The sequence below is a fragment of the Paroedura picta genome, chromosome 2 (assembly GCF_049243985.1).
Source record: "Paroedura picta isolate Pp20150507F chromosome 2, Ppicta_v3.0, whole genome shotgun sequence".
NCBI lineage: Eukaryota > Metazoa > Chordata > Lepidosauria > Squamata > Gekkonidae > Paroedura > Paroedura picta.
The window spans coordinates 129,398,274-129,412,160 of NC_135370.1; the positions used below are offsets into that span (position 1 = coordinate 129,398,274).

At 42.7% G+C, this 13,887-nt stretch overlaps 1 protein-coding gene across 3 annotated transcripts in view; it reads right to left on the minus strand.

Annotated features, from left to right (window-relative positions):
- DPF3 (double PHD fingers 3) overlaps positions 1-13,887 on the minus strand; it is a 232,439-nt gene that overhangs the window by 17,182 nt on the left and 201,370 nt on the right. The gene's annotated exons all lie outside the window — the stretch shown is intronic.

Here is a 13,887-nt window from a genome sequence, read left to right on the forward strand (position 1 = left end):
TCCCATTGTGGCTGAAGAATTTTCTTGATGTGCTACAGGCTTTCTAGCCAGACCACTTCACACACCATAGAGCATTCAATCAACTTGCAAGCTTGCTAACCCTTTCAAAATGTGCTAGCAAGCAAAAAAAACATGGTCATGAATGCTAAAAATGTTGGATGGTGGACTGGGTGATTTTAAAACATGCTTAAACACCATTGCCTGTAAATGCCCATTTACTTATAAACCTTTATAAAACATAATCCAGTTAAAAACCTCTCCTCTTTTTGCTGTGTTGGTATAAACAGGCTGTGTCATTACTTGTACTGCCTAGCATATAGATAGGCTCCAGGTAATACTTACAAAGAATTATTCTATGCCCATGTGAACTCTTGTTGATGAATGAAACAGAAAATTCCAAATGCATCATCTCTATAATTTCACTTTCACCTGGAACTTTCTAAAACGGAAAGATCACCAAGATACTTAATACTCTGTCTTCTCAAGTGTTCTTTTAATTATCTTTTTTCGACAGTGAAGCTTACATTGAATGTACAGATTTTCTCCCATCATTGAATGAAAGTTTTCACTTTCCACATACAAAAAACTAAAGAAGTAGTGCCATTGTAATGACTTTTCTTTTACCAGGAAAGGCAAGCATTCACTGAAACAGCAATAAAAACCTGGAGAGGAATAGGAATTCCTGCATGGAAAGGAATCCCTACAAACTGACTTTTCCCCTTCACTCATGAAGAAGAAGAAGAAGAAGAAGAAGAAGAGCTGTGTTTTATACTCAAAGGAGTCACAAAGCAGTTTACAATTGCCTTCCCTTTCTCTCTCCACAACCCACACCTTGTGAGGTAGGTGAGGCTGAGAGAGCTCTGACAGTACTGCTGTGTGAGAACAGCACCATCAGGATTGTGATGAGCTCAAGGTCACCCAGCTGGCTCCATGTGGAGGAACAGGGAATCAAACCCGGCTCGCTAGATTAGAAGCTGCTGCTTAACAATGTAAGCCATATCATGATTAATTTTATGTGGATATGTTTTCATATTATTTTTATATGAACATAGAATGTGTGGATTTTATATGGATATAACTTACTTTTACATTTGTTTTAGGCAGTAACATCTAATTCATTCAGTATAAATTCCTCATACTGCCATTATCTTTAAGATGGAATGATCATCCAATGACACTGGAAATATAATTTATTTCCATGAGCTACTCAGTCCTGGGCTTCTTGAATGAAATTTGGAATAAAGACATCCAAGAATGACAATAGTATTTTTGGATGGAATCATTGCTAAGATTATTGTATATATCCAAATCAATTGCATTGCTTTCTGCAAACATAAGCTGTTCTCATAAGAATCCCTCAGCATATTCCTTTCTGCAATTATTCATTGGCTTCCCATGAAGCTGCCTGATGCGAAATCAGAACATTGGTCTATGAAGGTCAGTATATTGTCTACTTTGATTGGCAGTGGCTGTACAAAGGCTCAAGTAGAGGTCTTTTTTATCACTCGCTGCAAGACCCTTTTAACTAGAGATGTTGGGGGTTGAATCTTTTGCATGCAAAGCAGTCACAAGGTAAGTTAGAGGAAATCCAATAGTTAAATGCATCACATTTTTCCAGAACTTGGTAAATACTATGACAATTTCTAATTAACTGAATGCATTAAAACATAGCAAAACATCTGGAAATGTCTTTTCAGGTTCTACTATATTTCAATTTTGCTTGTTTATATAAAGACATGTTACAAATTTGTGTGGCTCTGGATTCAGTTATGAGTGCACATAAAATGTTCTGCTCCTATCTTATACAAGGAATTCTACCCATGTTCCCTGAAGAGCTTTAACAATGAACTACAGCATATTAAGTGATAAGGATACATTTGAATGGGAGCATTTATAGGAGGAAAGATTCTCTTTGCCAGATTCTGTGATTAGTTATCTTAGAGGATTGGCTGTTCAAACTCTAGTTCTTCCCATTCTCCAGAAGCCTTTCTTTTTCAGTATTTCATATTAAGTTATGTTGAAATAATATCCCTTTACATAAATATTAAACGCACCACTTGAGATGACTAAGTAATTAATATGCAGATGACTGAGGTTTGAACAGGATGCCTGTAGCATGCACAGATATATACTATATAGCTACAACTACCAGCTGTTACATTAAAACTAGTGAGACCTGATAGTAATGCTAATATAGCACTAGTAGTTGTTATTATGCCTCTATTAAAATAAAAACACACAACATTCTAAATTCTATTATGTTATTATAGAGTCACTAGAGGCCAAGCCCATTGCATTCATGAATACAATGGGCGCTAGATGGGAGGGAGGTAGAAGAACTCTGCGGATGACCTTTCCCTCCCCTCTGGACCTGGAAAGGCTGCAGCCTGGAGGCCCCTGGGCAAAGAACTCACTGGCAGGAGCAGCTCTCACACAGCAGACATCTACAGCCTCTGAGCCTCAAAGTGGAAGGAGGAAGGGGTAGTCAGGGGTGGGGGATGGAAGGTGATTGGGTGGCTGCTGGACAGAAATGCAAGCCAGTTGGAGGAGGAGACACTCGGGGTGGGACAGCTGCCCTGAATGGGTTTTAAGTGCTGAGTGGCACTTAAAGCCATGAGACATGCTCCTCCTCCAAGGCCTTACCAGAAATATTATGTGGACCAGATAGACCATTTCTGCATGAGGAATATATCCTTGGACAGCCTTTGAATGCTGGCAGCTTTTAGAATATTACATCACCTGCATGTCAAGGAGCTGGAGGGGTCTCCTGTGAGGAGGGCTGCAAACACAAGGTTTACCATCCTGCATTTGCAAACAGGAAGCCACTCACATTTTACCCCTCCATGTAGAAATGGTCACAAAATCATAGAGTTGGAAAGTGATGTAGAGGGCATCTAGTCCAACCCCTTGCTTAATGCAGGATCAGCCTAAAGCTTCCAGGATAAGTATCTGTCCAGCTGCTACTTGAAGACTGCAAGTGAGGGGGAACTCACCACCTCCTTAGGTAGTCAATTCCACTGCTTAACTGCTCTGACTGTGAAAGTTTCCCCCCTCATATCTAGCTGGTACCATTCTACATGTAGTTTAAGCTAGCGAGCCCCAACCTGTGGGCCAGGGACCATATGTGGTCCGTTGACTAATTGGAGGTGGGCCACGAAGGACGCCTTCTCCCCCCCCCTGGCCCTTTACTTCATCCCCCCCCCCGGCCCTTTACAACACACTTCGGGTGCCATTGTCTCCCATCACTCCCAGATGGGACTATCTCGTTGCAGAGAAACAAGCTCAGGGTTCCCATTGATTTGTCATTGTCATGAGTTAAAATTTCCATGAAAATAAAATGTTCCTTATGTTCATTGTTGTGGCGTGTCTGTATCTTCTTTTGAAGGGATGTTTAAACATTACCATAGCGATCAGAGAGTGTTAGGGCAGTGGTCGAGAGTAGAGGAGTAAACTCCCCCCTCCCACGGGGCCTCAGTAAAATTGTCAAGCATTGAGTGGTCCCCGGTAATAAAAAGGTTGGGGACCACTGGTTTAAGCCCATTACTGCAGGCCCTATAGTTTGCTGTCACAGAAACCTTTCCCTGCCCTCCTCTAAGTGACAATGTTTCAAATATTTAAAGACAGCAATAATGTCCCTCTCTACCTCCTCTTCTCTGGGCTGAATATTCCCATGTCCCTCAATGTTTCTTCATAGGGCTTGGTCAGGAGGCCCTGGATCCTCCTGGTCGCTCTCCTATGAAACCTCTCAATTATTAATCAGAGGAGGCCATTTAAAATTCACCATTGTTTATAATGTTGCATACACTATAAGAGAACAAACACTGCTTTATCATTCCTTTAACCGATTGTTCTGAACCAATTCAGTTCATTTTGCTATAAACAGAGTATTAGTATTACTGCCCTGTGTAATCTTCTACCAAACTATCATAATCAAAGTCACATTTATACAAACCCATATGTAGAAATTATTACAACAGCTGTTCCTAATGTTTGTGTGGGAGAGTGTGAGAATCAGTTGCTTCTAATGTTCCTGGCACCATGCAGAAAAAAACAGAGCTGTACTTACCTGTAACTGTTGTTCTTCAATATGCAGACACACATTGGGACTGCTCCTGTAGAGGCTGGCAGCAAAGATTTTCTTTCTATCTTGAAAACTCCAGAGTGGACATTCTGCCCCTTTCAGAGCCATGAACTATGAGCTCAAACAGCAGACTTCCTTCTTCCCACAATTCCTATTTAGCTGCTGTGAGCCTATGGTACTCAAAGAATCCTGTGAGAGCTCATGGTGGGGCAAGAGGCAAGAAAAGTGTGTCTGCATAGACAACATAGATGAACAACAGTTACTGGTAAGTGCAACTCTGTTTTTATCCTATCTTCTCATGCAGCCCCACATTGGGACCATTAGTGAGCTACTCATCAGTGGAGTGAGTCTCTCACTGGAATAGTGCCTGTAGGATAGCCTTGTCCACATCTACTTCTTGCCTGATGATCTAGGGCATAATGTTTTACAAATGTCAGGTTACTTCCCTGCAGATATCCAGAAGCGGAACTCATTGTGAAAATGTGGCTGACGATCCCTATGCTTGGGTGGAATGCATTTTTACATCAAGAAGGCATGGTTTCCTGGATGCCTCAGAACAGGAACAGATGGCCATCACTACCCATCTAAACACTGACTGGGATGAGGCTTCTATTCCCTTCTTGGAACCCCAATAGCAAATTAATATACTGTCTTATGAAATTGTCTGTTTCTTTCCAAATAGTAAAGGAGGGCCCTCCTAACATCAGGTGTATGCAGGGTCTTCACAGCCTCCAAGCTTGGACTCGGGAAGAAAACTGGTAGACTGAACTTGAGAAGAAAACCACTTCTTGCAATAAATGGAATTTAGAAACCCCTTTGGGTAGAAAGTCCAAAGTCCAAACTTGGGTGTAGAATAACCCTCCTTCTAAATACCATAAGAAATGGTGTGTCTACTCAAAGTGCTCCCAGTTCTCTGAGCCTTCTAGCTGAGGAATAGCCACTAAAATGCTACCTCCATAGAGAGAGAAATACTAAGGAGCAGGAGTCTATAGGTCCAAACAGGGAGGTATATTAGTTTAGCAATGTAGGGGCAATGACCACTGATAAGACAATATGGGGGGAGAGACATTGGACAGGCCATTTAGAAAGCATTGATCAATTTGTGAGCATATGCAATAGTCCCTTGTACCACTTCATGGAACATGGCAATAGTCACCAAATGGGTGTTAACTGAAGTCCTCATGTATTAGAGATGGTAGGTATTCTAATACAGACAACAATGTGCAAGTAAGGGGGCATTCACCTCTACAGGACATCCAGGCCTCAAACCTAGCCCACTAGAATATTAGGCTGTGGGTTTGTGGGCCTGTAGTAGAATATCTTGTATTCCTTGGGAGATGCAGTAAGATGCAGTAGCTCAGAAAAACACATCGGACATAGCCTAGGAATCACTAGGATACCACCTGTCCAATCGGCTAGTTTCTTCCCTATAAACTTGCTCAGAAGAGGAAAGGGAGGGAATGCACAAAACAATGGGAGCTGGTCCTGACCAGGAGATCTGGCACTCATCCACTATCAAATCCAGATTACTTCCTGCTAGGCAGCAGAACTTGCCTGTGGTGAAGCAGAAGAAGAAGAAGCAGCAGCAGCAGCAGCATTGGCTTTTATATGCCACTTTTCTCTACCAGGAATCTCTAAGTGGCTTACAATCACCTTCCCCTTCTGCTCCCCACAACAGACACCCTGTGAGGTAGGTGAGGCTGAGAGAGTTCTAATATTACTGCTCAGTCAAAACAACTCTGTCAGTGCTGTGACTAGCCCAAGGTAACCAAACGGCACATGGAGGAGTATGGAATCAAACCCATCTCGCCAGATTAGAAGCTGCCACTCTAAGCTACTACACCAAGCTGGCTCTCCCCAGGTATCAAAAATCATGCTATTTCTTCTGGATAGGCAATTTGCAATTGGTCTGATAGACCCTGCTCAGAATGTCAGTCTCCATATTTAAAGACCCTGCCATATGGATGGATCTGGGCATGAACCCCACATCTACAACTATCTCCCAAATTTCCATTGCCCCTAAGCAAAGGCTCTGGGATCCTGCACCTCCTTATTTGTTGAGGAAGTATACAACTGCAATGTTGTCCTTTTGGATGAACACCCATTTGTCCTTGAGATGACGTAAGGATGTGTTTCACTGCCCAAAACTCCAAAAGATTAATATGGGGGTTATTTTGCAGTACCAACAACCTCTTCACAATGGGTACCCCATCTTGATAAGGAAACATCCATGGTTAAGGTAATTTGAGGAACCCATAGACCAAATCAGGTCCCTGAGAACAAATTACAGTCTTCTATTCACAAGAGCAATCTTGATCTTCCTAAGCATCAAAAAACAACATTTTGGGGAATGCTTGCTATGGTAACCTCTTTACAAACCTGTTGCAAGGTCTGTGTCCGCAATCTTGCCAATTGAATTATAGCTGTAGTTGAGTCCATAAGCCCGAATAACCTTTACATTGCCGGTTACCAGCATTTTCTAATGCAACCAGAAATCACCTAGACACAGCCTCTCTTTTCTTCGTTACAACTTCTTATGTCTCTTCACAGGAGATTCTGACTGTAATCAGGGTTTATAATATAATAATAATAACTTTATTCTTATATTCTGCCCTTCTTGGTAGCTCAGGGCAGGTAACAACATTGAACAGTCAATCTTTAAAAACCAATAAGCTATTTTAAACATTATTTACATTATTTCAGCCCCCTTAAGTAAGCTTGTGAGGGTGGGAGTCTAGATCTTTTTGGAGAGGCAGGTCTTCCTTTACTTTAGCAGTATTTTTGTTGTTCTATCTGGCCTCAACAATAAGCTCTGTCTTGCAAGCCCTGTGGAACTTGTTACGGTCTTGCAGTGCCATAAGGAGGAACTACAAGCACACAAGAGGGGAGTGTCTGTCTTCTGAGTGGGACTATCCCTCCAAGATAGACTCCCAAAGGAGAAAAGTTCTTCATAAAAGAAAGATTGGCCTATTTTGCCTACAATGCCAATGAACGTGTGTGGAGAGCAACTAGAAAGCTTCCCATCTTCATTATTGAAGTACGTGACACATTGGGTGGGAAATCCATGCATGTGCTGGCTTCAAAAGCAGTGAGGAACTCCCAATTTGGAGCTTTCAAGCTAGAAAGAAAATATCCACAGCTGGCCTGTGCAGGTGTAGTCCCAGTATAGGGCTGCATGAGAAAACAGATGATGAAAGACCGAGAAGAAGAAGAGGAGGAAGAGGAGTTGGTTCTTATATGCCGCTTTTCTCTACCCGAAGGAGCCTCAAAGCGGCTTACAATCACCTTCCCTTTCCCTACAACAGACACCCTATGAGGTGGGTGAGGCTGAGAGAGCCCTGATATCACTGCTCGGTCAGAGCAGTTTTATCAGTGCCATGGTGAGCCCAAGGTCACCCAACTGGCTGCATATGGGGGAGTGCAGAATTGAACCCAGCATGTCAGATTAGAAGTCCACACTCCTTACCACTTACACCAAACTGGCTCTTACAAATGACTCAATGATTTCCACTTTTACACTAATCAAAAATACCGTGTAGAGCAGTGGTCCCCAACCTTTTTATCACCGGGGACCACTCAACGCCTTTTACTGAGGCCCAGTGGGGGGGGGGGTAGTTTACTCCTCTACTCTCAACCACTGCCCTAACGCTTTCTGACTCTGGTCGCTATGGTAATGTTTAAACATCCCTTCAAAATAAGATACAGACATGCCACAACAATGAACATAAGGAACATTTTATTTTCATGAGAATTTTAACTCATGACAATGACAGATCAATGGGAACCCTGAGCTTGTTTCTCTGCAACAAGATAGTCCCATCTGGGAGTGATGGGAGACAATGACACCCGAAGTGTGTTGTAAAGGGCCTGGGGGGGGGGGAAGGCATCCTTCGGGGCCCACATCCAATTAGTCGAAGAACCACATGTGGTCCGCGGCCCACAGGTTGGGGATCGCTAGTGTAGAGCACCAGAGCAAAAACTGGTGGCCGATTGTCATTAAGAGAAATGAATGAAACCTCTTATTTCACTTATTATGCTTGAAAAACTTAGTCTGAACAGAGGATACTGTTCAAGAGCAAAGCACTGAGTTTATACATAGATGATCTCTGTCAAACAAAACAATCTAAAAATCAGGTCAAAGTATGTTTTAATAACTTGGTAGTATTTGTTATGTAAGTATGCCCTGAAGCCGTGATAATGATAGTTCCTATCAGCTAAACAGTGAATTAAATTTAGCAGCATGTTCTTCAACAGAGAACAAAAATATTCTTTATTGAAAACTCACACTGTCTCCTTCTCTATGCATATTATGCTTTAAAAAATTTATGACAGAAGTACCTATAATCTTTAACCGCTCCTGCGGAGTAGATAAAATAAAGGGGAGGAGATAGGGCGGGCTCTGTCTGGGATAAAAACTCGGAGGGCCCAATCAGGAGCCGCAAAGCGGCTCCTGATTCGGCCCTCCGAGTGTCACTCGGAGGGTTGGCCTGGCCTCACCTGGGCCGGCCAGGGAGCCGCCGCTCAGAGGAAGAAACGTACCCCAGCAGTAAGTCCTCCGGCCAGCTTCCCCTCACCCAGGGAGCCTTCTGCTGGGCCCTGGGGCAGGCTTGCCTGCCCCTGGGCCCAGCAGAAGGCCACAAAGCCTGCCGCTGCAGTCCGGAGCCTTCTGCCAGGCCCTGGGGCAGGCTTGCCTGCCCCTGGGCCCGCCCGTAGGATGCAAAGCCTGCCGCCGCCGCCCCAAGCCTTCTGCCGGGCCCTGGCCCAGGCTCGCCTGCCCCTGGGCCCGGCAGTAGGCCGCAAAGCCCGTCGCCGCCATCTCGAACCTTCTGCCGTGCCCTGGGCCCAGAAGAAGGCTGCAAAGCCCACCGCTCCCGTCCGGAGCCTTCTGCCGGGCCCTGGGGCATCAGAGCCTGCCCCTGGGCCTGGCAGAAGGCCGCAAAGTCCTCTTTCAGGCCACCTACCTGACTCTGTTCTTGCCTTCCTCCCAGCATTCCCTTTATACTTCCCTTCCTCCCAGCATTCTCTTTGTCCTTCCTTCCTTCCTTCCTTCCTTCCTTCCTTCCTTCCTTCCTTCCTTCCTTCCTTCCTTCCTTCCTTCCTTCCTCTCTCCTATCTGCCTCTTTCTCGCTACCTGTTTCTCTCCCTCTTCTTCTGTCTCTATCTTCCTCCCTTTCTTTCTGTCTTTCTCTCTGTCTCTCTTTCTCCCTTTCCTCCTTCCTTCACCCCATCTTGGCCTACCATGCTAGAGCCCGCTGTATTTTGGCCACAGCTGGCTTAATCTCTAGTGAAGTAATATAACGGATAGAGCTTGCTTTTGTCATTTTGCTGCTCTCATTGTTTTAAAGATTGCAGTTCTATTTTTATATATTCATTTAGGCATTTTACCCCACTTTTTTTCTCCCTAGGACTTAAACAGCTAGCAGGCATGTTCCCAAGAGTTCCCTCCCATGCTAGTGCTGCCTCTAGTTATATTCAGACTGAAATACCTGCAACAGAAGAGAAACAAAAATTCAGCCTAGGTCTTAAGCAGGAAGCAGAAACATTCCAAAGAATCCCCCTTCCTTGGTACAAGTACTGCTCAGCTGGGGCCATTCAGTTGATCAGAAAAGGGCCATGAGCAATCAGAGCAATTAGCTTTTCTAGGACTAGAGAGGCCACTCAGCCCGACCTGAACCTGGCCACTTTAACTTATTACTCCATGCCTGGTTCTGTTTATAATGGATGGTCCTAGGGGTTCTGTTATTTCATATATTTTGTGAAGCTCTGAACATGTCTGGATCTCAGTCAGTGAGGGGTGCATTCATGGTTATCCTCATCAGCATAAACTTAAACAATGATATTAATCAATTACATTATCATATACATTGCAAAGAACTGAAAACAATAGTTTTGAAAAAAATCATAGTTTTGTTATAAATGGTTTATGCACATACCACTGCAGGCACCATCTTGGAAGATGCATTAACTCCTGTGTGAGAGGAAAGGTAGAATTTTTGTTTCAAGCACATACATTGAAATTGCTTAATTAATTAACAGTGCCCAGTTAAACCAGATGCACCCTTTTAATCAATCAAAAGTTTTGTAATATAACTGGCTAACTGACTGGTAGGGTAATCCTAAACATAGTTATATCTCTTAAACCAGAGGTAGTCAACCTGTGGTCCTCCAGATGTTCACAGACTACAATTCCCATGAGCCCCTGCCAGCAAATGCTGGCAGGGGCTCATGGGAATTGTAGTCCGTGAACATCTGGAGGACCACAGGTTGACTACCCCTGCCTTAAACTCTAGCAAAGCAGATGGGCTTAGAAGGATGTTGAGCATTGCATACTAAAGGTTGCCACCCTAGTTAAAAGGAATTTCAGGCCATGAACTGCATTCATATTTATATGCTACCAAGAAAGTTATTAAACAGTTCTTGTTAAGGAAAACTGAAATTATGTTAGCCTTTTATCATGGGGAGAGGCTAGCTTGAGAATTAGATACATCAATGCCTTACTTGACTTATGGAATGTGCTATCAGATTTTAACATGTGCTACAACCTTTGGCTTAATTGCAAAGGGAACAATATGCTGATCCAAGAACAGTATAACGAATCTGTTCTGTTAATACTACTAGTATAAAAACAGAATGAAAATGCATGCATCTTCAATTGTCATCAAAAACCCATGTAAAATCACCGGTACAAACTGCAACAATAAGAAGCAACCCTACAAAAAATAGTTTGCAAAAGTCCCAAAAAATCTACAGGAAAGGTATTACCGTCTCTTGCTAAGATACAACTAGTCAACAAGCTTCTATTTTGCCAAGCTTTACATGTGATACATGGAAATGAAGGTCATTTCAAACTGTCGTTCATTTTTCACTACTTACAATAAAGCTTTGTTTTCGTGGCAGTTTTAGCTGGATCTTGTCTGTTTGTCATTCAATATTAATGTGGACAACTTTAAATTGGAACCCAGTCAAGTATACTCAGAGCAGTAGGATTAAGGGAGTTTCTGTCTTGAAGTGTGGAAAGAAAAAAAATAAAATAAAAGGAGGCCCTTCTTCTAGCTAGCATTATGGCTAATTAGATTCTTCCATTCCTACATATGCCAAGTTCAACCTGTTGGGAGTATAGTGTTTATGCTAGATTTTAAAAATATTAGGCAAACTGGGAAAAGCAAAGGTTGTGCAAGTATTTATTTTGCCACCATCCCATAACTGGCCAAAGAAGTAGGTGTTTGGCAGCAGTTTACGAATGCACACATGCTTTAACAACTAAGGATTTTCATAGCACTAACATAAATGATGGGGAGAGATTCACTTCTTTTATTCTTAGCTAAATGCCCAAGAACAAGGGCAATAAATAGGAGCAATATCTGCACCAAGCCATTATGCCATCATGATGGATCCAAGTAGCTTGTGCTGGCTTGAGAAGCTGTGGACTTGCTCAGTTTTTAGGATAAGGCACAAGAGATGGGCTGTAGTCTCATCCCTATTCAAAAACAACAACCCCTACCTGTTCTGCTTCCTAGCTTTATATTCCAAGCTCACAGGTACCATACTGAAGCAGTGCTATCAGTGGCTTCTAATGCTACACAGCAAGTAATGGAGCCAGCTTCTAGCATTGCAGCAAAAGTACAGGCCCAATGTATCCTAAACCAATTCTACAGTTTGTGCAGCATGCAGGGGATCTGTGCAGGTCTTTGTCACAATAAATAATTCACCCATTAATTCATGCATTGGATAAAGCCCTTAAGTCATTACAAAATTTAAAGGGAGGGAATAATCACTAGATATTCTGAAAACTGTAAGCTGCATTATTGTATGAACATATATAAAGGCCATGAACAACCCTAATATTAATATTGCTATCATAGCCTTGACATGACTACAAAGATCTGACTGTATTTAATATCAGCTCAAGGTTGCATACTTAGTGTTTTGACTAACATATATTTAGAATCTAGATTAATAACAGTGACAAAATAGTTTACATGTAGCAGTTAATCGAGCTATTTACATTAATCTGATCTTACAAAATATTAAGAATTATTTCTATAAATTTTGAAATTTATGATAACTGTGCAATCACTGTTAGACTTAGACATATGTTAGACATGGGCTACTTACTATCAAATAGATCTGAGTAGGATACAGGAAAGCAGGAATTTGACATGAATAAACAATACAATGGAATAAAAGGGGATCTCTGTGTGAGCAAACCTCCATAATAGGGATTCCCAACCAGGGGTCCATGGGAGCTCTGGAGGGGGTCCACAGCATTTCCCCTCCTGCCTTAATAGACTCAGCCACAAACTAGGGAACTATCCACTTCCACTGCTCCCCCTCCCAAGTGTGCATTCTCTTGTGGTTTCTGCACATGGGAGGGTGCTGGAGCCTGCATACCAACTCACAACTTAAATTCTATCCGCACCCCCAGTCCTCAAGCCTGCCTGTAAATGTGGGTGGTGATGTTACTTCTGGTGACATGTAACTTCTTGGGGGCTTGGCAGCGAGTCATGGCCAGCTGACATCACTTCCAGGGCTCCTTGAAGCCTGAACAATTATTTCAGGGCTCTTCCATAACATAACAAGCCATAATTATGTAACCGTGGTCACCACTGACAAATGATTTTCTCTTGCCCTAAGCAAGTTTCTTTCAGAAGTTCCACTGAATTAACTTGGGGCCATTCTGCCATAAATTTAGCATCATACTCACCCCCCTGAAGAGGCTATATTCCAGGTGCTCCACATGACGTCGCCAACCTCCCATGTCTGGCCAGCGAGCTGCTCGTGATATCCGCTATTTTAAAGCGCAAGTTGGTGAATCCCAAAAAGTGTATTCACCAACCTAAAAAGTGCTTTCCCCCAGTGGACAACCAGCAGACTACATGCAAAAGGAATGTATAGAGGTAAAGAAGTGCTATCTCCACCTCCAATGTCCCACCCTCACACCCGCCTCCCTCTCCCTTCTTCCAGGGACAGGTTTTTCTTTTTTAAGGCGAACTGCCTGAAGCAACGAACAGGTATACAAGCATGCAGGCAAAGCCAAAAATAATTTTTTCCAAAAGTTAAAACACAAAGTATATATTGCTAAAGTCCCCCCCACCCCCAAAAATCAGGAACAAGATTAATTTTTAAAAGACTCAAGACTCGTGATTCCATAAGGGGTGGCATTTTAAAATCACTATGCATCTATGATTAGATGGATAGGCATTTAAATGGAGAACTATTAATTTTAAAAAAATTGGCAGGCATCATAAGATCTTTAAAAAAAGGAGAAAAGGGATTGGCTGCCTGGCTTTATTAACAGGCAGAAGAGAGTCATGTATCAACCGCGTTGCTCTCTTATATCATTTCAAACAGCACTTGTGGAGGGTGAGAAATGCAAAAAGGTGGCGGACTAGAGCGAGACAACAAGAAGGTGAGGAGGGGTTGGAAGGCACAATATGATTAAGCACTACAACATTCAGTGGGCCTAATGCTATTTTTAGCAATGTGTGGAAATGCCCTTGGACTTACTTCTTAATTAATGTACTTAAGTTTGCAGGCTTAAGAATGTCAATCCAGTTGCAATCATATTTGTAACAAAAATAATTCAAAACCTTGGTCACAATCCACCAGGAAGTCCCCGTGTGAAAACCCATAGAAGTCAATGGGAGTGCAGAAAAATTCTACTGTTCATCTCCCACTTCTTTTAATGGAACTTGTACGGAAGATCTTCCAGGTGGATTCGGCCTCTTAGCTCCTTAGTTTCTGAAATCTTCCATTCAAAAGATCTCAGGTCAAGTGGCAGGGCTTGAAAAGACCTCCGACTGAGA